This window comes from Oryx dammah, unplaced genomic scaffold, assembly GCF_014754425.2.
Source record: "Oryx dammah isolate SB20612 unplaced genomic scaffold, SCBI_Odam_1.1 HiC_scaffold_5, whole genome shotgun sequence".
NCBI classification, from domain to species: domain Eukaryota; kingdom Metazoa; phylum Chordata; class Mammalia; order Artiodactyla; family Bovidae; genus Oryx; species Oryx dammah.
The window spans coordinates 80,825,268-80,852,655 of NW_024070189.1; positions in this window are offsets into that span (position 1 = coordinate 80,825,268).

Here is a 27,388-nt window from a genome sequence, read left to right on the forward strand (position 1 = left end):
CTTGTACAAGAGAGATGAGTCCCTCCAATACCTGGCTTTGAAAGTCCGTGGGAAACAAAAACTACAGGACCACAGGGAACCAAAAACCCACTCTTAAAGGGCTCATATGTAAACTCATTTGACCTGAAAAACAGCACAAAAACATCATATTGAAAGTGCATAGGTGAAGGGGATCTACTTACTAATACTGAAACATCTGCTAGAGAGGTAGAAACCTCTCTAGCAGGGATGCTTCTGGACACCGAGACACTGGAGGAAGTCCTTTTTTGTGATTGCAGGCTACCTTGCTAATACCAGCACTGGTGGGCAACAGTTTGGAAATCTCCATCTAACTTGTTAGCACCAGGTGGTGAGGCTTGCTGAGAACCCTGTGCGCCCCTGCACCTCGGCTTGGCCTCACAGTATGTTGGGTGATGACTCTACCCACTAGTGCCTGGCAGCCACTCAGGCCGGGTCTCACAGCTATTCTGGGGGCCAGCCCTGTCCATCAGTATCCAGGAGTTACCACCCCCTCACCACAAAGCTCACAGGTAGCACGAGTAGTAAAGGATGTGCCTGCCAATGCAGGAGACGCAAGAGATGTGGGTTCGATCCCTGGGTCAGGAAGATCCCCTGGAGGATGGCACAGCAACCTACTCCAGTATTCTTGCCTGGAGAATCCCATGAAGAGAGGAGCCTGGTGGGCTATATAGTCTATAGGGTTGCAGAGTCGGACACGACTGAAGCGACTAAGAATGCATGTACAGGTATGGAAGAGACAGCTATGAACATTGTTAGGGGGAATCCTGATCCGAGGAATCTAGAAGTGCCCTGCATTCATATTTCTCCAGAAACATGTTTAAGTTTCTCCTATGGAACAATTTCAGAAAGAGACCAATGTTCAGACCCCTGATCTTAGCTTTATATTAGAAAAAAATGGCAAATGAGTGTTAAAACATTTGAGATTAACATGTACAGTTTTTTGGTGATTTCTTGTTTTAACTGATATTCTCAATAATACTGGTTCAACAAACAGTGCATCCAGAGAAAAATGTGTTAAGTAAAAGGATTATAATTCATTTGTGACATGCTTTTGTTCTTTTTTTTTTTAATCACAAAGAATGACATTTTAAGCTTAACAAGTGCCTAACAACAGCAAAAACTGTGAAGGTGTTGATGCAGACTTTGCTGATTCATGTTAAAACAACTTCTCTTCTCACAACTTTCTCTCATTGAATTTTGTAAAGGTAGGTGTTTTTTCATTTGATCGTCTCAAGAAAATGGAGAGTAAAAAATAATCATGAAACTTAATGAGAACATGTTTCTTTGGGTGTCTTGCAGAGCACTGAAAGTCAATTTCTTGCTTCTGAATGCCTACCCTTCCTCTGTATATCCGGGATTTTTGCATAGTAGGGACTCTTTTCCTAATGATGTCTTCATTCTTTTGTTCAACTCCTTGCTTCAGTTTTCTGAGGTGGAGGCATCTGTGGTTCTAGACAAATCCTAATGCCACATTGCTGCTCAGCACATCAAGCTCTCTTCTGTCTCAAGAGCTCCCCAATGCTGTTCCCTCTGCTGCTCCCTATGGCTTTTCCTCATACTGTTTGCCCAGTGAGCTCCCTGTTTTCATGAATGTGCACCTTAGTGGGAAAACACTGTAAGCAGCTAAGCCATAGGACTGCAGGGAGGGGAGGGGGACTCGAAATTAATTTTAATCACCAATGGCCAGTGGCTTAATCAATCATATCTGTATACTGAAGCCCCTCCCCGCCAAAAATTCAGAGAGCTTTCACGTTGCTGAACATGTGGGGATGTGAGGGGAGAAGCTGGGTAACTCAGAGAGGATGAAAATGCCACACCTTTTTCTCATACACTGCTCTATGTGTCTCTTCCTTTTGAATTATCTCTTTTTATATAAAACTCATAATCTGGTAAGTAAAGTGTTTCTTTGAGTTCTGTGAGCTGCTCTAGAGAATTAATCAAACCCAAGGAGGGTGTGGCTAGAATCTCTGACCTATAACCAGTTGGTCAGCAGCACAGGTGACGACCTGGTCTTGTGACTAGTATCTGAACTGGGGGGAAGAGGGCAGGCTTCTAGGACTGAGCCCGTGACCTGTGGGATCTACTGCTGTTAAGTATCTCCAGGCAGACAGCGTCCAAACTGTGTTGAATTGTAGGATACCCAGCTGGTGTCTGAGGACTGCCTGAGGTGGGGAAGAACCTGTACATCAGAACTGGAGACCAGAATGGTTAGCTGTTAACACTGATACCAGGGAAGATTTCATTTCTGTAATTTCTTCCCTGATAAGAACAAAATAAAAGGTCTCTTATAGTGCTACTTCCCATCATTGCCTCAAAATGTCCCAAGGTTTGCTTACAAATTTTTTATGTGGGCTAGCTAAAAAATTTGAGAAATGAAACTAAGAACATCTAAAACTGATTCCTGATAGGTCTCCTCAGGTGTCACTGCTGAGCCTCTGTGTGTTGCTAACCACCATCGCCGGTCAGTCCGCTGTTTCCCTAAAGGGAGTTCAAGCCTGGTGTTGACTGGCTTAGTCTCAGTGATATGTAAGGTAGCAATTCACATCATGCTGCGTTATCCAAAACTTTTTGAATGTGCACTTTCTGTAACAACTCAGTCAGAAAGTCCAGCAACCCTGTGCTTATCTCAGACCTCTCATGCTCAAGTCTGATCATGCAGAGAAGGATGCGCTCACAGAGCAAAAATTTCTGATTGTTACTGGCTCCACCTCTTTGTTTGAAAGGGAGTTTGGTATACAGGCTAATAAAGAGTAGGAAAGTAAAATAAAAAGCATTACTGCTCACATCTACTACAGGCACATATCCTGGATATTTATCAGAACCGTAAGTAAAGGGCAATGCCAATCAATTTCAGATTCAGGTCCTTCTCTGACATTCTCAGTCCTGAAAGATTTCCAGAGGCTTTAACAAAATAGTAACCTTAATGAATTTCGGGAATATGACTTTGTGTGGCTTCTCCTTTCACAGTCTGAAAGGCTCAACAATGGGCTTGTAAACAAACATCTCAGTAATGGTATAAACTCTGTGGTTTGACTAAAAATTGATGACACTATGCTTTTAATGTTAAACATGGGGAATTCTCTGGCACTTCAGTGGTTAGGACTCGGAGTTCTCACTGTCAGATCCCCAAGTTTGATCCCTGGTCTAGTAAATAAGATCCTGCAAGATGCGTGACATGGTCAAAAAATAAAAATAAAAATAAAGGTACCCATGAAAGCGGTCATATCTAATATATGGCTATGCTTAGTGTGAGCGTGATGGTTATGCTGGTGAAGGTAATGATGAATCCTTTCGCTTTGCTAGGTAGGATTCAAATTGTTAACTGGAATTAGAAGAAATTTCAGAATTTTGAAGACAAAAAATGGAGGAAATGGAAGACTCACTGCTAATGTTTAAAAGAAACAGATTTTGCTGCCTTCCAGTTAATGATTTGAATCTTGCCCAGCATCCCTGAGGTCATCAGCATCCTCTTCATCAATGTCATTCTCATTGAATTTCTCTCAAGCTCAGACTGTAAATGGCTGTATACTAGGTGCTTTGGTGCCTTCTAGTGCTCTACATCTTGGCTTATTTAGAGCTTGTTAACGGTGTCATCTGGGTTTTAATTGGTCAGCTGTCAAAAACCTGGAGAATACTGAATCATCTCCCTGAGCAAAAATTGGTGCTTCTCAGCTTCAAACTTGAGTTTACTGTGAGAATAAGACGGAGGCACGTCCTACCGGGAAGTGGTGTGACTGGGACAAGTCAAAGGCCTCCTCGACCCACTGTCGGCTCTTCATCTCATCCGGGTGATTTGCCTGTCGCTGTCCATATGGTGCCCGAGGCAAAGGGTTAGTGCTGCTGGTGGTGACATACCCTTCAGCAGCTGCTGCAGCAATTACCTGGGAGTCACATTATATTTGCAGTTTGTTTGGATGGATGGATGGGAGAGACTGCAGGTCAACATCAAGTTTTCCAGTCAGACTTGTCAAACACAGGAATAAAAATATGACCACAATGGTCATTTAAATACAAGCTTTAATAATCTTATATCTATACACTCCTGAATATGTCCTTCTGTTACTGTTTCTGAAGTTCTTACTGTATAGAATTCCTTCATGAGATTATGTTTCACATGAACCTCACTTTCCTCTCGGTGAAGCAGGTTTTCCTCAAACACTATCAGTGATAGGGAAAGAGGAGGAAATAATGATAAAAGGAATATAGTAAAGGGATTTAAGGATAAATTTTAAAAAACGAACTCAATTAGTAAAAGTGAAAACAGGGAGAAGAGAAAAATGGAAAGGTGTACTGAAAGCAGTAACATCTAACAAAAATAAAAGGAAGAATAGAGAATGGTAGAAGCAAAACCTGAACATCTTAAAATATCACAGAAAGGAAAAGGGAGCAATTAAATGATCCCAAGAGGCAATTACATGCACTGTATTATACCATCAGTTCAGTTCAGTTGCTCAGTCATGTCCGACTCTTTCCGACCCCATGAATCGCAGCACGCCCAGGCCTCCCTGTCCATCACCAACTCCCAGAGTTCACTCAGACTCACGTCCATCGAGTCAGTGATACCATCCAGCCATCTCATCCTCTGTCGTCCCCTTCTCCTCCTGCCCCCAATCCCTCCCGGCATCAGAGTCTTTTCCAATGAATCAACTCTTTGCATGAGGTGGCCAAAGTACTGGAGTTTCAGCTTTAGCATCATTCCTTCCAAAGAACACCCAGGACTGATCTCCTTTAGAATGGACTGGTTGGATCTCCTTTCAGTCCAAGGGTATTATACCATATGATCTAGCAATTCCACTCCTTCATATGTGCCCAAGAGAACTCAAAACATGATGTGTCCAAGAAAACATGTCTACACAAATACCTGTAGACAATGTTTATCCATAACTGAAAATAATTCAAATGTCCATTAACTGATGAATGGAAAAACAAACATGGTATATACATACAATGGAATATTACTTAATGATAAAATGGGATGAAGTAATGATATTTACAACAATATGCATGAATCTTGAAAACATTATGGGACGTGAAAAAAGCTAGTCACATATTGTATTTGTTGTATTTTGAACATGTATTTACATGAAATTCAGAATAGGCAAATCAATGGAGACAGAAAGTAGATTGGTAGAATTAGGACTAGAGGGAGAAGGGAAAGGGAGAAGACTGTTAATGGTGTTTTGGGGGCTATAAAAATACTCCAAAATTGGATAGTGGTGATGATTTTACAACTATGCAAAAATACTTATAATCGTTAATTTTACACTTGGAAATATTAAATTTTATGATATGTAAATTATACCTCCATAAAGCTGCTATTAAAAAAAAACAACTTCCTGTTTTATTTCTCTTCAATTCTCTAGGATCTTCTTTGGGATGGGTTGTAGCAGTATGTCTACGGCATAGACGGTGGGGAAGGAAAGAGGAAACAAGAAGGAAAGGGGTTTAGAAGGACGAAAAGAGACGTTGGAAAGAGGTGGATATAGAAGAGAAAGGAACGGAAGAAATTTTCGGTCAGGCTTGTTAAACAGCAAGAACAGAAATGTACTCTAGTCAACTTGACGAAAGGGTCCAGAAACAGAGAGAAACACACAGGGAGACCTTAAATAGTAATGAAGTAGTGCTGGAGATGGACGGTGGTAAAGGTAACATGACATTATAAATGTACTCAGTGCCACTGTATCGTACAAATGGTTAAACTGGTCCATTTGTGATATGTGTATTTTATCACATATATATACACACACAAATCCAGGAAGAAGAACAATAAGCACTGTATACTCGGCATGAGAGCTTCTTGGTGAAAATAATTTCGGTTTTCATGATGTCATTGGAAAGTAGTAGTCTCCAATAGATCTTCTTACAGAGGAGTTGCTACAGCAATCAGAGAGATGGTGCCCCATCCCCACCAGTGTTTACTCTGCTACATACTGAAGGTGGGTGTAAAGCTACACAGAGACCTTTTTATACACATACAGTAACCCACTTCAGTCCTGTTAAAGCAGCAGGCCCTACATGGCATCTTGATAATTACATCACTGTTAAAATATCTCAACTGTTTATATTGTAACAAGCTTCCTTTAGAAATAAGTATATTGCTTGTTCCCTCTTTTCTTCTGTTTTTTTTTTTTTTTTTGCTTTCCCACTTAATAAGGTTTGGTTGCCTTACATGAAATTATTCAAGTTACAAACTTTAAGTTATTAAAACAAGGAGCCATGAGTATCAGGCAGAAAGTAGGGATTTCTGCCCCTCTCCCACATTTGCTGCCATTACTGTCCTTTGAAAAATGAGATTTTATAAACACGAAATATAACTCTTAGACTTCTTTTTAAAGATATGGTTTCTAACTTGTAACTAAAGAGACTGTTTATGGTTAAGAAGCAGTAGTAGCTGAGACGTTTTAAATGGTGGAAGGGTAGAGGCTGAACCTTTTCTGTACAAGGTTTGTCCATGACCCTTCCCAGAAGTGCTGCCCCACAGGTGCTTTTATAGTTGAGAATAGGAACATGTATCCTCTTTGAGGATTGTCCAATCAGCAAAAATCTAATGCTTTTGCTACCAAAAGAGCTCAAACACTTAAAATTTGCTTTTAATATTAATAGTGGTTATTTTTATCTGTGCATACATTTTTATTTTGCTGCTTTGTTCTTATGTGAAATGAAGTTTTAGTAATCCAACACCTTTTTATCTTTCGCTTTCTTTCTCTCTGGCTCACTCCTCCTGCTTCTCTTTTCTTTCCATCATGCCTGCAGCCAGATAACACTTTCCTGCTGAGACATTTTTAAAGTTACTGCACAGCTCTAGCAAATGAGGGCTGTCATAGTTTTTGGATGAGAAAATCTACTGCAGTTCACGCAGATCTAGGAGTTGATAGTGGTTAATTGACAGCCAGAAGGACTTGGTCTCCTGGCAGAGTTAGAGGGAGGGTGAGCCCTGTGGGTTTCATTTGGGCAGAGATAAAACAGGTTTTTATTCAGTACTCATGGAGAGAGCATAATTAACCTTTTAGAAGTTTAAGGATGATCAAATTGTTATTCATTTTGCAAACGAGAAGAGAGAGTTCCCCTTCCTGCCAGCAAAATGCCAGTGCAGATTTCAAGGTCACTGGATGATCTTTTTGAGGGAAAAGAAAGCAGTAAACACACACACACACACACAGCCACTCCTAAACCCATGGATTGAGAAATGTCACCATGAAAACATTCAGGAATGAAAAGGGACAAATGTTCTTTCTATCAAGCTCCACAATAAAAATTGAAGCTAATGTTTGTCTCACATTCACATGGGCCTATTGGATTTTAATGGCACTACCCCTGTCAGAGAAAACAGATATATGACTCCAGCTGGTAACTCCTAAGCCCTGGTATGTTCTGATGTTTTTAGAGGAAGGGGGAAGGGCTTTTGAGGTCTAAGCATGTTTTAAAGAGGGCATGTATAACACTGCTATCATCTGAGAATGCTTGTTGTATAAATAATAAACTCAAAAAATTTAAAAAGGATTCAAAAAATTCTAAAAAGGATTTAGCCAAGTCTATGCATGAAAAAGAGTGGTTTTCACTAGGTGTCCTTCTAGTTGATGATGTTTGTTATGGGAATGACCTTACTTTACAGCTATGTGCTTTGCCATATCACAAACAATACTTCATTCACTATTGCTTAGGAGACTATTATGGCTCTTCTCTTAAAAACAACAACAACAAACTTAATATTGTGTGATAATTTCAAATACATTGAAAAGCTGCAATAATAGTTCAAAGAACAAGTAATAATACAAAGTATACCCTTCATCTAGATTCAGGAGTTACTCTCTGATAAAACGTTTTTATCTCATTTACTTTAATATTCTCTCTCTCTATTTACATCTTCAAATAGATATTAACTTTATATAGATAGATATAAAGATATATATATATTTGCTGCAAAATGAATAGGGGTTAAAATGACATATAATACATACATATATATATAATGATTATATGATTTTTCTGAACCTTTTGAGAGTAATTTGCAGACACATTGTCTCTTTATTCCTAAATAGTTCAGTGTGTATTTCCTAAGAAGAGGAATATTCATTCACATAACAATGGTACAATAATCCAAAGAGGAAGTTAAACACTGATACGGTACTATTATCTAATCTACAGATCTTTACTCAAATATTGCCAGTGGTCCTAAGGATGTCCTTTAGAGTAATTTTGTCTCTGGTTCAGAATTCAATTTAGGATCTTGCATTTCATTTAGCTTTTATGACTTTTATTCTACCCTATTCTGGAATGTGTCCTTAACTTTTCTTCATCTTTATGATATTGTTTTGAAGAGTATAGTTCATTTATTTTGTTGAATATCACTCATTTTGATTTGATGTTTCATCACAAATTCAGGATATCTATCTATCTGTCTATCTTTGGCAGGGTGGGGGGCTGGTGGTGGTGGTGGCACGAAATACAAGGCAAATGATAAGCGGGACTGTGCCCTTGTAACTTTTTTAATGATGCTGTTAATCTCACTGTTGGTGATGCTAAGTGGGACAGGTGTGGCACCCACCAGAGTTCTCCACTGTTAAACTGCTATTTTTCCTTTTACAATTTTTTAGCGAATTTTGGGGAGAGTCTCCCTTTCTTTGCTGGCTTTGCCCTAAGATAGACACAGTTGCATGGCAAGCTGCTAGAAGCTAGTCTCACACATTTTAAAAGGAAGCTAGATAAGATTTCTTAAATGGTTTAAACTAAACATATTTGGATTTTTTTTTCCTTACTCTGTGGTATATAGTCTTGCATATAATCAAGCAGTGCCCTTCCCTTCTACCAACTTAACTCAAGGCTATTATTTGTTGACAAAATAATCTAGGAACTCCCTGCCCACCATTTCTGTGAGGGAAGGGTGACAGGGACGTAGAGAACTACGGGGAAGAGGTATGAGAGAAGGACGCGGAGAGCACATACATTCTGAAAGCACGATAATGACCGTTTACAAAGCCTTCTCAAACAATCGCAAGTGCACAGGTCCTCTTTGGCCCTTTGAACATATACGGGTCCTAAGGCATTTGTTTCTCCCCTCACAGTTACTCCAGCTTCCTGTCACTGTTCACCATTTCAGTGGGAACAGCAGCATCTTCCTGCAGGAAATAAACTCAACTAAGCTGACACAAAGTTTATCAGTTTCCTCAAATTGTCTTAGTCATATTCATTGTGGAGAGCATGAGAACATTTCAGAAAGTAAATATTATTATGCAGATGTTGAAAGAAGAAAAAGTAAAGCCAAAAGAGGACACGCTTGGATACATGATTGACATGGTCTGTAGCTCAAACCCAGGGGTAAGGAGGAACAACTTGTTCTGGAGTGGAGAGCCAAGAGAAGTTTCTCCAGCAGGTCCTCACAAAGAAGACGCTTTGTAGCGTGTAGTGCAGTAAATAATGTCCTTGACAACATCCTTACAGGAAAGCAGCAAATGAGCTACAGGGTTGTTTCTCATAAGGCCTCTCAGCATGGCTGACTGCCTTATGCCGAGCACAGGGGATAAAAAGAATCAGTCAGCTGGTGACAATGCTCTCTATGGCCTGGTTTATTCCAAGGTTAACTTGTAGAGTATCTAAAGCAGTATTTCCAAATGTCCTCTTTTTATCTCTCTCAGCCATATCCTCAGATGTCAGACGGGAATTATAAAGTTTCCTCACTGATTGCAGTCAAGGTTGAATGAGGTAAACTGATGGGATCGGTGCACTGCAGAGCCAGTGATGGTGTAAGAAGAAGTGAACAAATGGAAGTTGTTAGCATTTTTGTTTTTCAGGAAACAAAAAGGAATCAATGGATAATCAAGGTTCCAAATAGGGAATGTCCACAATAACATAGCTGGGAAAATTTTAAAGCGGTTTTAAACCCATGCCATTAGAAATTATCTTTGTAAGTCATCTAGTGAATGTCTGGTTTTACGTAATTTATCTTTCTCGTAAACCAGGAAAAGCAGGATATAAAATATGTCCCTAAGTGACTTAGTAGGTTTGCTATGTAGGGTTGTTAGCTATGACCCCAGTTATCTTCTGACTTGGGTGCAGAAGAAGCACAGAGTTTCAGTGACTCTTGAAGTGTGGAATTGCAACCTGCAACATCAGCACCATCTGGGCACTTGTTAGACATGTGAATTCTCAGCCCTAAGCCTCATCTACTGAATCAGAAACTCTGGGAGTGGGACCCAGCAATCTGTGTTTTAACAAGCCCTGAAGGTGATTCTGATGCTGGCTCAAGTTTGAGACACTGTATGTGTGTCGTAATTAAATAAGAGGGCAAATCATTTGTTAAGGCCCTTCCCAGGATATGACTGCCCCACCTCAAAAAAAAACAAACATTTTCATATAGAAGGATGCCTATTTTTTCTTGTCTGTGGAGAAGGAGGAAATAGAACATCCATTTTATGGTGTATGTGACATCATATTAAGGTATATTATTAAGGTCAAAGTTAATATGAAAGGGGATTGAACTATATTCGTCTCTAATTTAACCCAGTGGAAAAGTTTAAATTTCACCAACACTGTACCTCCTGACTCTAATAGTGGCTTAGCCTAGAACTTGTTTCTATTCACAGAGTTAAAGGCTGTGGGACAATCAATGAATGTTACAAATGATACTATGGAAACAGCCTTATTGTACATTAAACCAGTGCTACTAACTGACTTTCTTCTGTTGCATAAGGCAAACAACGCTGAGATCCAGAGTATTATCCCATAGGAGCAGAGGGAAGTTAGAGGATGAGTTGTGTGTACTTCTGGCGTTTGAGCTGTAACTGGGTTCCTTTCTCTTTTAATAAGCAAAACATATTGAAATGCAGTGATGAGTGTGATGAGGTATGGGAAAATTCATAAATGCCATCTCATTTCCATTTTTATTAATTGCTTCCTCTGTAACCTTTGGTACTTTACAAAGAGTAACAAATTTCTAATGGCACCCACATAACCAATCTGACTATTTAGAACTGTACTAGTGCATTAAACAGTATGTGGGCAAAATGCATGCTGAGCAGTAACATTCAGACCCAATTCTGAGTGAACCAAGCTTATTAAGTTTTTTTTTTTTTTAAATAGGCTGCTCATTCTTGAACTGCATACTCAGACTGGATCACTGGAGGTGATTTAGAATTCAGATTCCCAAGTCAAGTTAAGGAAGGAAAAGTGAACTTTCTCCTGTGAAGTAAATATTTAAAAGGAAGAGAAAGCTAACGGGGGGGGGGGGCCGGGGGGGGGGAGAAAAAAGGAAGGGGGGAGATTTTCAACTTTTGCAATGGTACAATCATTTGGTCACACTGGGGGAAGTGACCTGGCTTCACTACTGCCCTTAAAGCCTTGGCCGGACTGCCTAGAGTCAAGAACAAAAACACAGATGGCAATTACCACATAGACCAGGATAGCTTGTCAGGTACATGCTTTAAAGACAGATCTTTAGCCATAATCTTGTGCAATATAGGGGGAAAAAAAGTGGGGAACTTTGTAAATATAACTGCTTTTCAGTTTAGGCTAAATGTTCAATAGTAAATTTTAGAAAAAACAGGTTACATTTAATTCTAAAATTGTCTCATTTTGGCTAAGTGTCATATCCGTGTCAAAAAGGAAGACTGAATGCATTGATGTCTTCAAACTTGTAGCAGGCTTTTAGGTTTTCCATTTTTAAAAACTTATTTAGTTTTTACAATATGAAAATTATAGACAGAGTGACATTTAAACCTTTGCTTTTCATAGCATTTCACACTTACACCATTTTAAAAGACAGCTATTAACATTTACAAAAATCTTTCAGAAACCAAATGTTCTAACATGCAGAATTCCAATTATACTGTGTAAGAGGGTTATCAACCATTCTTCTACAAGAATACTTTGAAGTGTCTGGTATTAAACCAAGAGCTAAAATGTCAGTTGCACATAGACAATAAATTAGGGTTTATAAAATCTTGTAAGATTTATTTAATATTACAATTTTGACCTTTACGCTGTCCTCACCATAGCTTACTTAAGTTTCTTTCTCTCTTCCCATCCTCCACCGCCCCCCCGACCCACACCCCCATCCCTGTAATTTTACTTGAATGTTAAACAAAGCCTGTGTGGCAAGTTATACAAAGTGATATAACCCATTTACGCTCTGGGTGAATGCTCCCCAGGCCTCCCCAGACCCTCCTGCTTGGGGTGAAGGAATCCACGAAGCATTATCCAGTTCCCTACAGAGAGCACTTGTGGGTTATCAGTGGAATGCTAACCTCTTCTTGGAATGCTGACAGAATACAGCCTGTTCCTGGAGCAGGAAGGCCGTCTACCTCTTTTAGGACCGACTTTTGAAGACAAGTCTAGAGATGTAAGGACCAGTCTCAGACTCCTGAACTATTTCACAAGAGAGATAAAAGAAGATGGTATTCACATTTATTATGCTTACAATCTGGGATGAGATTTGCTGAATTTCCAGAAAAAATGATCAAAAGAAATTTTGATCATTCCCACTGAGTTGAGGAAGACTCAGAGCATTTCCCTTGAAGAATGAGATTCAGACCAGGCACCATCCCTTAGACATCTCGTGGGAGGCTCCTGCAAACAAATTGTTCTTCCCATTGGGCGCTTTTCCCAGAAATGTGGGAAATGTGGAGGGGAGAGAAGAAATATGAGAATAGAGAAATGCGTAGTCCATCATCTTGGTCTTCCCCAGCTGTTGGCAACATCAAGGAATGCTCCTTCTCTTCCACATGTTGGAAAGCAGCTAGAACCACTGTAGTTTTTAGGAACACTCTCAACCTCTAAATAAATCTTAATAACACCAGCCAACTGTTATATAGCATTTCTGTATACCAGATTTCATTCTGAGCCCTTTACATATTCATAACTCACAAGGACTTGAGGATTTTCTGATGAGTAACCAAGACATGGCAAGCTTTAAATAATTTGCTCAGGTTCAAACAGCTTGGAAATGGTGGAACCATGATTTGTACCCAGGCAGTCTAGCTTTAAGTATCGCAAGGGTCTTTCTGAGAATCACTATGTACAGGTGGGTTAACAAAACTCCACCAGCCTATGAATGCTCTTATGTTTTTTAGCAACAATCTGTAAAGTTACAAATGACCTGAAATAAGGTCATAGACTTGAGCCTTTATAGAACTCATTTTGTCACCTGCTTTTGAAAGCAGCTTTGCACTGGAGCCAAAAGCAACAAGCAGAATCTAATCGTGAGGAATTGCTTAAGTAAGTGGTTCTCTTCAGCCAACTGCCAAGTCAGAAGCCTGTGAACAACTTGCAGCTGACGCACTACTGACACTTTTCATTTGTGGCAGATATGATTTTTTTTTCTATATTTTTGTTAAACAACATATTGTGACATATTGCATGAGCACATTTCCGAATGTTAGCTTCTGAGATAGATCTATGTAAAAAATAGATCAGTATTCATGAACCCATAGAAGGGTATCTTGCTCTGCTAGACTACATTTTATGATTGTAGTACAAATCAAATTCCATTCCAATGGAATAGATTCAAAGATTTCTTACTTTCACCTGACAGCCCACTTACTTTGAGCAATATTCCATACAACAAAATTCTAACATAACCATAGAATGGGGTCATTTTCTTGGAGTTCACGGAAAGGGATTTGGCATGAAGCCATAATATTGGCATTGTGAACAGTCATCCATTTATATTGATATGTATCTACAGTGGTTTTAACCCTTTATCCACTTCTACTGTGTCTTCTACGCACTTAAGACATGGGGAACAAATATTCTACGTCTGAATAGGCAAGCTTTGTAAAAAGGAATTATTTGCCTATTTCCATTTCATATAAAGTAGATATTCTTTTTGTGTGTGTGTGTATGGTGACTCCTGATATAATGGAAACAACTGGGACTCTGTTTCTGCCACCTGACATGCTGTGGCTTTTTTTCCAAGAAATTGCAAGAGATTGCACAAGGTCTTTGTTATTTTGTTTGTACTTAACTTTCAAAACATTGACCTTTGTACTTGGCAAGTGGCCCCTTTAAAGTAAATTCTATCATCTACTAGAAATTTACCTCTAGTGTTAAGCACCAACTTAGGATAATAGAAATAACAGTCATTCGTCTACATTTGGAGCTTTAGTTTCAAGATTCCATTTACAAAAAAGAAATGATGGCTGTTATAATTGGTCTTGAAAAAAATTAAATCTCAGTCTTAATACAGATATAAATAGAAACACAGTTAAAGACTTTATTTACTTCATTAATGAGGAAGTAAATGAGCTATTTCAACCAGTTCAAGGAAAACTTTTTTTTTAAGGCTACATTTTTTAGGTCAGAAACGTTGACATGAACACACATATCAGGCAAAACTGGCCTCATTCACATAGGGAAGAAAGTCAGTTGAACTTCCACAAGGCAGAATTTATTCATCGCAGGCAAGTATTATTTTGCGCTGCTATCAGTTGTGTAAAATTAGAGTTGTAAAAGAGCTCAAAGACAATGAAAGACTAGACTCAGATAACCTGGAAGGTGTGATCTAGAGAATGCATTTTCCATTGAGGTATGCTTTTTCCCTTACTAAACTCTGTGAAAAACCAAGAAGGGAATCACAAACAGACTTCTGTTTGCCTACCGTCTGAGCAGTTATAAACCTCCTAGTTCAGCCCCACATTACTGCAGTACTTTTCACCTGTATAGATGCAGAAACGTCTTACCTTGTCTCCTCTTCCAGACTTTTCTTTCTCCAGTTCGTGCTCTCCACTGCTGACAGCTTGATCCTCTTAGAGCACTTTTGTCATTGCTACAATCCCCTTAAAACTTATAAACGGTTTCCTGCTGCCTGCAGATAAAACTGGAAAGTTCTAACCCAGTCCCCCAGGATTTACTTCTCTATCAGTCAGGGTTCTGCATTGTAAGTTATAGAAATGGACTCTGGTTGATTTAACCAAAAAAGGAATTTCTAAAAAAGGACACTGGGCAGCTCACAGAATCGCTAAGTTAGGGCTGGAGAACCAGACTCAGACGTTCATACTGCAGGAGCATATTCTCAAAATCATGCTGAGGAAAAGTCTGGATAAGGACATCACTGCTGTTGCTAGCAAAAGCTAGAAGAGCAGTTCCCACCACTGATGTTGCCATGGGACTAGCTTCTGCTACAGCCATCACCCTATTGTTGCCCCAAACACAAAATTGTGCAGCTCTCACCAATCCCACTGTAGATTTTTTCCTGTTTCTGCTACTTATATTACAACCTACCTATTCAAAAAACAGAGGGGTGGGTGGAACTTAGGTCACAGGCCCATGCCCTAGCTGCAAGGCATGCTGGGAAAGAACATTTGACAAACTGGCCATCTTTAATGGTAGGTGAATCTGCCTCCTTCTGTGATTCAAAAGTGGTGGATTTCATAAAGGAAACTGAGGAATCCTCAAAAGAAAAGGAGTGGGGGTTAGATTCTGGGTAAAGGATAACTATTTACTACAGGTTTCCCCTGTCTTCCCAATCGATTCTGCTACTAATACCCCTATATCTTACACTCCAACAAAACCCAATAACAAATCATCTTATCACTGCCTCATTTAGCAACCATTTGATGATACCTATATGCTCAGCACTGGGCTGGGTAATGAAAATAGAGAAACAGTAGTTATTTCAAAGAGATTACATAGTCCAGGCAGGGGTACATATGGGTAAACAGGCAGTGACAAATCTTATGCTGTGAGACAGATAAACTCAAGATGCTTTGGGAATGTCCATGCAGGAGAAATTATTCTGGATGGAAAAAAATCATCGCCTAGTTGTAGTGATTTCTTCCTCCCGTGAAGACCAAGTCAGGACAAGTGGTCCTGCTTGTGCCTTTGTGCTGCTTCTGGTCATCCACGAAACTATCCTACTGACTCTTCCATATGCCACAGCCCTATTTAGGACTGGCTACCGACATGTTCACTAGGACCCTCAGCTTTTCCATCTTGTAAGTTACCATTGGAATCTGCCCTGAGCATGCTCCAGCAGAATGGAAGGAACTCAGCCCTGGTCCTCTCTGTGGCTCTGTGGAGGTAATCATTTTCCTACTCACAACCTTCTCCACTATCTGGGCCTCTACTTTTCAGCTGCCCTGTGGCAGCTCAGTTTATTCAGAAAGAAGCTGCCCATCCTCATTAGCTTGATCATCAAAGCTCTGCTCAGGCAGATTGCAGAATGGCGTTGACCTGCCCCTGACCTCTAAAGTCCCCTTGTGACGTTCCGTCTTTCCGCCTGCCTCTTGACACACTGATATTTTTGCCTACCTCTGGATTAGTGGATGACTTTCACTGATCCCAGTTAAGACAGTCTTAATGCCCTCTTCATCCAAGGAACTGCTGTGATTTTAACTAATTTTTCTGAACATGATAAAAAAAAGTTGGTGGGGGGGGTTGGTGGGAGTAGAGTGTGATATTTCAAATTCTTGGAGCACAGTTTCAGAACACCTAAACTATATTGAGTGTCATGGGCCAGCTTGGCAATTGGATGCTGGCCCGGAAAAACTGGTTCTCAGCTCACAGCCATATCTTACTGCACTTTTTTCACCATTCCTAAACTTTGCTGCCAGTAAGAAATCCAAAAAAAAAGTCAACAGGCTGTTTAAACTCTGTTATTATGAAATTTGTGTTGTATGGCACATAACATTGCTGCCCTGTATTAGCCTTTCGAGTCTATTTCCCTTATAGGGAATTGGTCCTCAGAGAACAGGGCCTCTGACTCATTTTGGTAAGACTCAAAATCTCTATCAAACTGCCTTGAGCTCCAGAAACAGATGTCAAATATATGAATAATTGAATAAATGGTCTTCTTACTAATAAAGAAGTTGGCAGCCTACATTTCATGGGATGATTTGACCTACTTAATATTTTCAAACAACCTGCAGTATCTTCACAACCAGTAATTGGTCTGACTCACATCCAAGGGCTAGAGTGAATGCCAGTTCTGGGCCTTGGCCCAGGGGTTTGCTGGCTTATTGGCTTTCTGAGCAGGTGAGGAGTGAAATGTGCTCGTGATGAGTGATGGGGTTGGAAAGAGTGCATACTATTCTATTCCTTCCCTTCTTTGCATTCACGAAACTAGGTGACCTCCTAGGAAATCAACAAAGGAAATGACTTCAGAGCAGCTAGTCCTTGAAACCATGTTCTTTTTGTGTAGATCTTTATAAAGTGATTGTTTCTATATTTGCCAGTCCCTTACATTTAAAATATTTAGTGTCTTTTACATATTCAGATGCATAGAGCAAGCACATTAGACATTGTTAGCTCTCTGCCTGAATTATTTTGGAGAAGGTACCATGTTCTGCTGATTCAGCCTCGGTGCTATCTACTCAGGCATCAGCCTTTCTTCCCCCTCACACTACCTCCATCCCAGCTGAGGCTTTATGAGATCTCATCTGGAGGTGCAGTATCCTTCCAGCTGTTCACCCTGCCTTTTACTTATCCTATCGTTTATCTATTGCATGAGATTAGATGTCACTAAATACATTGTGGGAGGCCTAAAGTTCTGTTCATTTGCTCATACACTCCATTGCTCAAAAATTCCTCCGTCATGTTTACAATATGAATGAAACACCTTTGTGATGGGGAGGGCCCCATCTGCACAACTGTAATAGTGGTTGTGTAGTCAGACTCTAAGAGGGCCCTGGATGATCCCCAGTTTCTGATATCCACAGCCCTGTGTAGTCCTACTCACATGGCAGGAGGGTTGGGCTGTGTGGCCAAGAGAATATGGTAGAAGTGGTGATAGTCATTTCCAAGATTAAGGTACAAAAGGCACCAGAGCTTCTGATCTGGTCTTCTTCTCTATGCCTCTCATTATTCTTGGGGAAACCAGCTGCCATGGAGAGGCCCCCATGGAGGTGGAGTGAGCCTGAATCACCCAGCTTAGCTGCATTGGAATTCCTGACCTATAGAAACTGTGATGTAGCAATTATTTTTTTGCCTGAAGCTCCTAAATTTTGGGTAATTTGTTATGCAACAAAAGATAACTGATACAAGGTAGTCCAGATGCTCTTTTTCACCTCTTTTCCCATTCCCCTTATATCTTCATATATATTAAGCTCCAGGCAAACTGAACAGATCTTCTCTCCCCAAACAGAACCAGATAATACAGACTTTTACATCCACAGCTTATTTTTGAGATACTCTCCAGCCAAACTACCCTTCCCTGCTATCCCCACTTGCTGATGTTCTCATGTTCATTAAGATGTAGTTCATGTCACATCTCCTTAAAGCCTGTGCGATCACATCTACTGAGTGGAGAGTACTTGCTCCATTCAAACTACAAAACTACTTTTGTTTCTCTTGCATCACTTAGCTCTTGGTGTCTTACGTTTTCATGTGTATATGTCTTTCTCGCCATATGAACTGAGTTACACAGAGTAGGGAATGTATAAATATCTGTCCAATGAACAAATTACTCCTAATACATGAACACAAACCTGGTAGTCTGTTTTTAGTCATTTTCACTTCACCAAAGGCTCCTCGTCTGTGCTGAGCATAGGAGACGTTTAAGCTTCACCACAATGACCAGGTTGGCTTTTTCTATTTCAGAGAGACAGGTCTCTGGGAGATGACATTTTCAAAGGCAACACTGTTACCAGGACAATAGTGGTTTCCACTGTTCTGTGATTTCCACTGTCACCCTAAATGAGTAGGAGTTCTTGCAAATAACTCTATGTCTGATCCACAAACCACCTCAAAAACACAGAACTTTGATACTGGGCTTTAAACTTAGACTTCAGTTGTTCAAGCTACTTGAAAATCTAAATAGATGTCTTTATGCAGGACATTCCATCCATTTCCTTACATCATTTGTTAATAAGTACGGTGCTAATGCTGGAAAACGATGACACAAACATGCAAATGAATTTGCTTTGCTGCTGGCCCTAGCACTGTTTTCTACATGAAAACAACCATGTTCAATTTTTTTGTCCCCTTTGGTTGTGAAATTAAGGTACATTTTTATTTTATGGCTCTGCAGAAATATGAGAACTATTGAAGCAAATAGGAAGCAAGTTCAAGAAAAGGAAATTAAACAGAGAATATAGGTTGGGTATCACTGAAGAATGTTTATATCAGACATCCAAGGCTCAAAGGGCAACATATACGAGATCTGTTCTTACGTGGGAAATCTGGTTGCCCAGACTTTTAGAGAAGTAAGTATAAGATGACTCTAGAAAATTTAAGGCCTTAAGGTAGAGAGAAGGAATGAAGAATGGGAATAGCAAACTCTAGCTAATATGTAAAGGAGAAAATGGGATCTTATGGTAGAAATTAAAAAATTTTCCAATTGATTTGTCACTTAAGTGAACCAAATCCCTTAAACTTAAAAAATAAACAGGCTTAAGAGAATGAGAAGACAAGCTAGAGACTGGGTGAAAATATCTACAGAAGAGATATCTAATAAATGACTGTTATCTCCAAAACACCCCCCCCAAAAAAGCACTTAAAACTCAGAAATAAGAAAATGAACAATCCAATTTAAAAAAAGGGCCAAAGGCCTGAACAAGTACCTCACCAAAGCAAGTATATAGATGGCAAATAAACATATGAAGTGATGTGCAACATCATATGCTATCAGGAAATTACAAATTAAAACAATGGGATCTACTATACACTATTAGAATGACCAGAATACAAAACACTGACAATACCAAAATGCCAATGAGAATGGGGGGCAACAGGAACTCTCATTTATTGCTACCAGGAAAACAAAACGGCACGGCTACTTTGAAACATAGTGTCCTAGTCAATGTGGGCTGCTATAACAAGGTATAATAGACTGGGTGGTTTATAAACAGAAATTTATTTCTCACAGTTCTGGAGGTTGGAAGTCCCATAACAGGGTGCCAGCTTGGTTAGGTTCTGGTGAGAACCCTCTTCTGGACTGCAAACTGTCAACTTAGTGTATCCTCAAATGCAAAGAACAGAGAGGGGAAGCAAGCTCTCTCATCAACAGTTCTTATGAGAGCACTAATCCCATTCTTGAGAGTTCCGTCTATAGACATCTAGTCCTTATTACCTCCCAAAGACCACCCCCCCTTTGATTCCCCACCCTCCAATGCCTGCAATGCCATCACAGAGGGGAACAGGGTACAGATAGGGTTTCAATGTATGAATTTGGGGAGGATACAATCATTTTGTCCATAACTGAGTTTGGCGGTTTCTTACAAACTTAAACATGATATTCCCACACAATCCAGTAATAATGCTGATGTGATTTGGTACATGCTATCTCAAAGTATAGCACCTTGGCATAATCAATATTTCCAGCTGAAGGAATTTGAGAAATGGCAAGTGTAGGAAGGACTTTCTGATCTTCCCCTGAGGCAGGTCATAAAACCCTCTCCTGAGAGGTGCCCTCCATACACTGGGAGGAAAGGAGCATCCTTATCACTAAAGGTGGAAGGACACAGAGGAGAATCTAAAGGAATAGGCCATGTAAATTTCCCTAGTTTACTACACTTGCCCTATTATATCTTTCTACAACTTTCCGTTCTTCCTCAAAACTAACATACAAACACTCAAGTTTAACCATTTTTGGGGGGTCTTCATTTCCTTATGAAGACTCCTGTGCCACATAAAATTTTATCTTAAAGAAATTTGTAAGCTTCTCTCCTGTTAATCTGTCTTATGACACTTAATTTTAGGCCCAGCCAGGGACCCTAATTAAAAGATGCTTACTTCTTGAAAGGAAAGTTATGACCAACCTAGATAGCATATTAAAAAGCAGAGACATTACTCTGCCAACAAAGGTCCATCTAGTCAAGGCTATGGTTTTTCAGTGGTCATGTACAGATGTGAGAGTTGGACTGTGAAGAAAGCTGAGTGCCGAAGAATTGATGCTTTTGAAGTGTGGTGTTGGAGAAGACTTTTGAGAGTCCCTTGGACTGCAAGGAGATCCAACCAGTCCATCCTAAAGGAGATCAGTCCTGGGTGTTCATTGGAAGGACTGATGTTGAAGCTGAAACTGCAATACTTTGGCCACCTCATGCGAAGAGTTGACTCACTGGAAAAGACCCTGATGCTGGGAGGGATTGGGGACAGGAAGAGAAGGGGATGACAGAGGATGAGATGGCTGGATGGCATCACCAACTCAATGGACATGAGTTTGAGTGAACTCGGGAGTTGGTGATGGACAGGGAGGCCTGGCATGCTGCAGTCTGTGGGGTCGCAGAGAGTCGGACACGACTGAGCGATTGAACGGAACTGAACTGAGGGACCCTAAAAGCATTGAGAAAAACTTTCCTGCTCTATAGCACTCCTTGGTATTTCCCCAAAGGAACTTAAAATTTATGTCCACACAGAAACTGGTACACAGGTGTTTATATAGCAGATTTATTCAAAACTACCAAAGCTTAGAAGCAACCAAGACATCCCTCAGTAGGTGAATGGATAGACTATGGTACATTCAGACAATAGAATATTACTCAGCATTCAAAAGAAATAAGCTATCAAGCCAGGAAAAGACATGGAGGAAACTTGAAAGTATTTTACTAAAGTGAAAGAAGTTAAGCTGAGAAGGCTGCACACTGTACGATCACAACCATATCACTTTCAAAAAAGATAGGAGGCAGTAAAAAGATAACAGTTTTCCAGGGATTAGGGGAGAGGTATAGATAAATAAGAGCACAGAGGATTTTTAAGGCAATGAAACTCTCATATGTGATACTATAATGGTGGATACATGTCAATATATTTGTCAAAACTCATGAATATACAAAACCAAGGAGGAAAAATAATGCAAATTATGGACTTTGAATGCTAACGATGTATCAGTGTAGGTTAACCAACTGTAACAAATGTACCACTCTGGTGTGAGGTGTCAGTAATGGGAGAGATTGTGTATGTGAGTGGACAGGCAGTATATGGGAACTCTGTATTTTCCACTCAATTTTACTATGCACCTAGGAATGCTCCCAAAAATAAAGTCTATTAAAAAAGAGAGACAAATAACTCACCAGAAAATGCCATGAAGAACTTAATTTATCATTAAATTTAAAATTATTTGAATTTTTAAAAAGTTAACTTTACCTCTATAATTTTAAATTTATGATGTGGTCTTGAACACTGGAATCTATTCATATATATTTTGTTATATAACCTGATTCTATTAAATAGACAGTTTCCAATAAGTTGTGACTATTAAATATTTGTAAATACTCTCCTATTTTTCTTACATTTGTGAAACGATACTTCAAACATTTTTATTGCATTGTAAAATATCCCTTTATATCTCATGTAACACTTGAATACATGCTCATAAAAAGATCAATAAGAACAAAACACTAAAAGATAGCTACCTCTGTTGGGGGAGAGAGGGAAATTCAGTATTTTGCTTTATAGCTTTCATATAACTTGAAGTTTTTAAAATGGTTTACTTTTGTAATTTGTAAAACATGAATTATAAATATTAAAAAAATTAATGCTCTAATATAGTGGTATTGTTAAGTCTTTTAGTCATTGAGTTTTCTTTCGTATTTTTCATGTGCTGTGTACTTAGATTGGTTTCATTTGATTAGTCACTTTGATTATGACATAATGTTCTAGCTATAATTTATCATTTTAATTTGACTCTTTCCTTCACTCTCCCCACCCCCATCCCAATCAAACAAAACATCTCAGTAAATGTAAACATATTTTGGATAATTCAAAAAATTTTAGTCATTCTTAACTCCTTTTCTTTCCTTTCACATCCAAAATTATGTCAGCCCAATGGGAGAAGGCAATGGCACCCCACTCCAGTACTCTTGCATGGAAAATCCCATGGACGGAGGAGCCTGGTAGGCTGCAGTCCATGGGGTTGCTCAGAGTTGGACATGACTCAATGACTTCACTTTCACTTTTCACTTTCATGCATTGGAGAAGGAAATGGCAACCCACTCCAGTGTTCTTGCCTGGAGAATCCCAGGGACGGCGGAGCCTGGTGGGCTGCCCTCTATGGGGTTGCACAGAATCGGACACGACTGAGGCGACTTACCAACAGCAGCAATCTCCAAAATTTCTCTATTTCTCTCTCAAAATATATCCCAACTCTTTTTATCACCTCTACTACTACCACTTGGATCCAGGTCGCCACTATTTTTGCCTTATATATTGAAATAGCTTCTCAATTGGTCTCAGTTTATTCTCTTACCCACTTATAACCTATTCTCGATATAACAGATGGCATGACCCTTTTAAACTAAAATCATGTCCTGTCAGTTCTTTGTCTGACCTCTCTAACGGTTTCTGGTTTAGTCACTAAGTCGTGTCTGACTCTTGTGACCCCATGGACTGTAGTCTGCCAGGCTCCTCTGTCCATGGGATTTTCCAGGCAAGAATACTGGAGTGGATTGCCATTTCCTTCTCCAGTGATTTCTAATCTCATCTAAAATAAAACACAAAGTCCTTACCGTGTTCTACATACAATATAGATAGTCCTCCAATTCAGTTCATTAGAAAGGCCTTTAGTGACTGCCCTTTATGAAATTATACCTTACCATGATCTTGCCCTATCATTCTCTAACTTCATATTTTTCTTTTTTGGCACTTATCACCGCCTGACATATCATTATCCCTGCTAGAAAGTAAGTATCAAGAAGGCAAGGATTTTATCTGTATAGCTTACTACATTAAAAATTAGCCTTTGCTGTTCAATCACCAAGTTGTATCTGGCTCTCTGCGACCCCATGGATTGCAGCACACCAGGATTCTCTGTCCTTTACCATCTCCCGGAGTTTGTTCAAACTCATGTCCATCGAGTCGGTGATGCCATCCAACCATCTCATCCTCTGTCGGCCCCTTCTTCTCCCGGCTTCAATCTTTCCCAGCATCAGGATCTTTTCCAATAAGTCAGCTCTTCACATCAGGTGGCCAGTGTATTGGAGCATCAGTTTCAGCAACAGTCCTTCCAATGAATATTCAGGTTGATTTCCTTTAGGATTGACTGGTTTGATCTTCTTGCAGTCCAAGGGACTCTCAAGAGTCTTCTCCAGCACCAAAATTCAATAGCGTCAATTCTTCAGCACTCAGCCTTTTTTATGATCCAGTTCTCACATCTGTACACGACTACTGGAGATACCATAACTTTGAACATATGGACCTTTGTTAGCAAAGTGATGTCTCTGCTTTTTAACACACTATCTAGGTTTGTCATAGCTTTTCTTCTAAAGAGCAATAATCTTTTAATTTCATGGCTACAGTCACTGTCTGCAGTGATTTTAGAGCTCAAGAAAGTGAAATCTGTCATTGTTTTCACTTTCCCCCCATCTGTTTGCCACGACGCTGGGAAAGATTAAAGGCAGGAAGAGAAGGGAATGACAGAGGATGAGATGGTTGGATGGCATCACCGACTCAATGGACATGAGTTTGAGCAAGCCCCGGGAGATGGTGAAGGACAGGGAAGCCTGGCGTGCTATAGTTCATGGGGTCACAAAGAGTCAGACATGGCTGAGTGACTGAACAACAACATTTGCCATGAAGTTAATATTAAAGCCAGCTTTATTGAGATATAATTCACATATTATTTTATTTACCCATTTAAAGTGCACAGTTCAAAGACTTTTAGTATAGTAATAGAGCTGTGCACCCATCATCACAAATTTAGATCCCTACCATTGCACCTCAAAGAAATCTCATTGATCCTAGCTACTATCCCCATTCTCCCTGTTTCCGCTAGTCCGAGGCAACCACTCCACTCTCTGTCTCCGTAGATCTGCCTGTTGTGCATATTTCTTGTAAATGGAATCATATATGGCTCTTGGAGACTAGCTTCTTTGACTTAACATAATTAAGTCATAAATTTCATCTATGTCACAGCATGTATCAGTACATCATTCTTTTTGTACGTCTGCCAAACAATATTCCACTGTAAGGATATACCATATTATGTTTATTCATCAGCCAATGAAAATTTGGGTTGTTTCCTCCCACCCCACCCCACCCCACACTTTTTTTTTTTTTTTTTGCTATTTTGAACAGTGCTGCTATGAACATTCTTGTACCAGTTTTTGTGTAGACATTGCTTTTAATTCTTATAGGTATATATCTAGGAGTCAAATTGCTGGATCATATGGCAAGTCTATACTTAATAATTTGAGAAACTGTTAGACTGTTTTCCAAAGCAGCGGCAGCATTTTACATTTCCAACAGAATTGTAGAAGAGTTCTGATTTCTTCTCATCCTTGCCAACATATTTTTAAAACTTCTCACCATACTAATAAGTGTGCAATGGTGAATCACTGTGGTTTTGATTTGCATATCCCTGATGGGTAATCATGTTGAACGTTTTTTTCATGAGCTTATCCACCACTTGAGTGTCTTTTTCAGAGGAATGTCTATTCAGATCGCTTACTTAACTGGGTTGTCTTTTTATTAGTGAGTTGTAAGAGTTCCTTATATTTATATTCTAGATATAAATCTTTTATCAGAAATATGATTTTCAAATATCTTCTTCCATTTGGTGAACTGTCTTTACACTTTCTTGATGCTGTCATTTGAGCCACAAAAGTTTTAATTTTGATGATATTAAGATTATTTTTTCTATTGTTACTTAAGCTTTTGTTGTCTTATCTAAGAAAATCATTGACCAATTCAAGGTCATGAAGTTTACATCTCTGTTTTCAACTTAGAGTTTCATAGTTTAGCCTTTATATTAGATCTATAATCTATTTTGGGTTAATTTTTATATGTGGTATAAAGTATGAGGTAGGATCCAACTTTATTCTTTCACATGTGGGTATCCAGTTATCCTGGCACCAATTTTTGAAAAGACCATTCTTTCTTCAGCGACTTGTCTCGGTACCCTCTTGAAAATCAATTGACTGTAATTATGAGGGTACCTTTCTATATCTCAAGTCTGTTCCATTGCTGTATATATATGCCTATCCTTATGCCAGTTCCACTCTTGTTAACTGTAGGTTTGTAGTTAAGTTTTGACATCAAGAAGTGTGTCTTCCAACATTGCTCTTTCTCAAAATTGCTTTGAGATTGTTTGGAGAAATTTTTTTTTTAAACATCATTAGCTGTATACATGGCACCCCACTCCAGTACTCTTGCCTGGAAAATCCTGTGGACGGCGGAGCCTGGTGGGCTGCAGTCCATGGAGTCGCTAAGAGTCAGACACAACTGAGCAACTTCACTTTCGCTTTTTACTTTCATGCATTGGAGAAGAAAATGGCAACCCACTCCAGTGTTCACACCTGGAGAATCCCAGGGACAGGGGAGCCTGGTTGGCTGCCATCCATAGGGTCGCACAGAGTCGGACACGACTGAAGTGACTCAGCAGCAGCAGCAGCTGTAAATTTTTTTTTTTATTTTTTTTTTAGGTTTTCAATTCTTTTTTTAATATAAATTTATTTATTTTAATTGGAGGCTAATTACTTTACAATATTGTAGTGGTTTTGCCATACATTGACACGAATCTGCCACGAGCGTACATGTGTTCCCCATCCTGAACCCCCCTCCCATCTCCCTCCCCATCCCATCCCTCTGGGTCATCCCAGTGCACCAGTCCCGAGCACCCTGTTTAGAGAGTACTATAGAGATTATATTAAAATACCATTTTGGCTTGGCTAACACTCTAAAACTGTTGCAAACCTTTACTTTGGTTTAGGATACAAACTCAAGGAAAAATAATGGTTAAAATAGAAAATCAGTCATATTATCAGTATTACCTCTCAAGGGGAATTTCAGTTAGAAATGAATGAATCAACACACATGTGCACCAGAAAGCATGGGATTTTAGATTTACATCTCTTCTAATAAGATGTATAATATAAGGAGACTGCAGACATAGGTGCTGTGAATGTCTTGTCTACAGTAGATATTGGTCAATCCAGTTCAAATTCTCTGGAACTCTTTATTTAACATCCCATAAGGAAAAAACCTCCTTGCTTGACATCCCTTGAGAAAGAGGCAAGGAGTGGTGTGTTCGTGCTCAGTCATGTCAGTTGTGTTCGACTCTTTGTGACTCTCTGAACTGTAGCCTGCCAGGTTCCTCAGTCCATGGGATTTTCCCTACCCAAGGATTGAATCCACCACGTCTCCTGCACTGCAGGTGGATTCTTTACCACTGAGCCAAGAAGGAAGCCCAAGAGGTGGTGTAGTATACTAGTTAAGAGGATCAACTCTAGGCTAATATTTCCTGAGTTCAAGTCCTAACTCTGTTTCTTATTAGTTCTATAAGTTTTATGGGCCTGTTCATCCCTTTTAAGGATAAGTGATAATACCCATTTCATAGAGCTGTTTGTTTGCTGTATTTATAAACTGCCTAGAATAGTGCCTAATGCTATATTTTTGTATTAAATGAAATAAAATTCAATAAAAACTGTAAAGTAAATGCAAGTTCTGTCATTATAAAATACCGAACTTTTCTAGCTTTCTTTACACTTTGCATCATCTCTCTTAA